Source organism: Cebus imitator, unplaced genomic scaffold (genome assembly GCF_001604975.1).
Source record: "Cebus imitator isolate Cc_AM_T3 unplaced genomic scaffold, Cebus_imitator-1.0 Scaffold211, whole genome shotgun sequence".
Lineage (NCBI taxonomy): Eukaryota > Metazoa > Chordata > Mammalia > Primates > Cebidae > Cebus > Cebus imitator.
This window is the reverse complement of record NW_016107526.1, coordinates 2,915,363-2,917,084: the sequence shown is the minus strand read 5'-3', so window position 1 is coordinate 2,917,084 and position 1,722 is coordinate 2,915,363.

Genomic DNA, 1,722 nt, shown 5'->3' with positions numbered 1-1,722 from the left:
TTAGTAGTATAAAATTTTAGCTTTTCTGTTAAGGGTATAATTTATTTCAAGTTGATTTTTATATATGGTGTAAGGTAAGGGTTGAGATTTATTTTTTCTATATAGACATCAATTGTTCCAACATTATATGTTAAAAAAGGCTTTCTTTCCTCCAGTGAACTACCTTAGTACCTTTCTTGTAAATCAATTGACCATATACGTATGGCTATTTCTAGACATTCTCTTCTGTTCCATTAATCTATGTCTCTCCTTCTGCCAGTAGCATACTGTCTTGATCACTGCAGGTTTATAGTAAGTCTTGAATCAGCTGGTGTAAGCTAATTTTGTCTTCTTTTTCACGACTATTTTGGTGATTTTTTTTCCTTTGCCTTTCCAAATAAATTTTAAAATCAGCTTGACAATTTCTTCAAATAAGTCAGCTAGGATTTTGATAGTAGTTGCACTAAATGTATATATTAATTTGGGAAGAACTGTAATCTTAACAATAGTGAATCTATCAAAGTTTTATTTTACTGACTTAAGCTGCCATGTAGAGCTCTGTAATACATCCTTTTGGTCCCAACCATCAAGCACAGTTGTCGTGCTGGTGTGAGATCGGACTGAGGAGTAGCTATTTACTATCATCTTTGTGAGTATCACAGGATTAGTATTTCCGAAATAGGAACGTTTTGAAACAAGTATAGATAATTGTAAAAATGAGTGGCTGATACTCATGCTAGAAAAAAATAACATGAAATAGAAAATATAAATAGGCAATTTTCATGGAGTGGAGAGCAAATAGCAGTACCTCTCTTCCACTAAAATATCATGGGAATGTAAGAAAAAGAAGACATGTACAATGCAATTAATTCTCACATCGAGACTCACTGAACAAACCAATCAACAACTCCCAGTCCAGAAAGGTTAGTCAAAAAGTACTTTTAAAACAAACAAACAAAATGTTTTATTATGGAAAAATTTCAGTACAAATATAGACAGAATAGTACAATGAAGACTCTTTAGTCACTGCTTATTATCAATAGCATCAACTTATGGACAATCTTATTAAACTGACAAGATATTCTTAAGATATTAAAACTAGCACTCAGACAGTAACCTAAAGTACACACATTTCCTCTGGTAGGTAAAAATGAAAGAATGTGTGCTCTTAGTTTCCACTACAGGAGGTGCCAGTGAGCATGGCATCTTTAGAGCACAGACTTTGAAGTGAGACTGATCTGAATCTTGGTTCCACAATTCAGATATGTGTGACATAGGGATAAGCTATGACATCTTTTTGTGCTTCAGTTTCTTCAGCTATAAATTGGGAATGATAATATCTACCTCACTTGCTGTTGTGAGGATTAAATAAAATACTGTCTGATATGTGGCAAACACTTAACAAACTATTATTACTTTCTCATTCAGATTAAATTATGAAAGTACCAAAATATACACTCACATATACTGTACACTTAGGTGCTAACTCTATGTTTTTTGTTATAATTGAGCTTTCAAAGGATATCACAGACTCTTGCACAAGTTAAGCTTGTTTTTCTTTCTTTCTCTCTCTATACAAATACTTTTCTTTCATATTATGAAATTTTTTACATGGAAGGAGGGAAAAGGAAACTTTCTTTTTTTTTGAAGCTATATATAGACTAAAAATGGTTATACGGATTTTCCATTTGAGATGTTCTTAGACATGTTAGCATTTTTATTTTACTTCCTCCTGCATTTCTC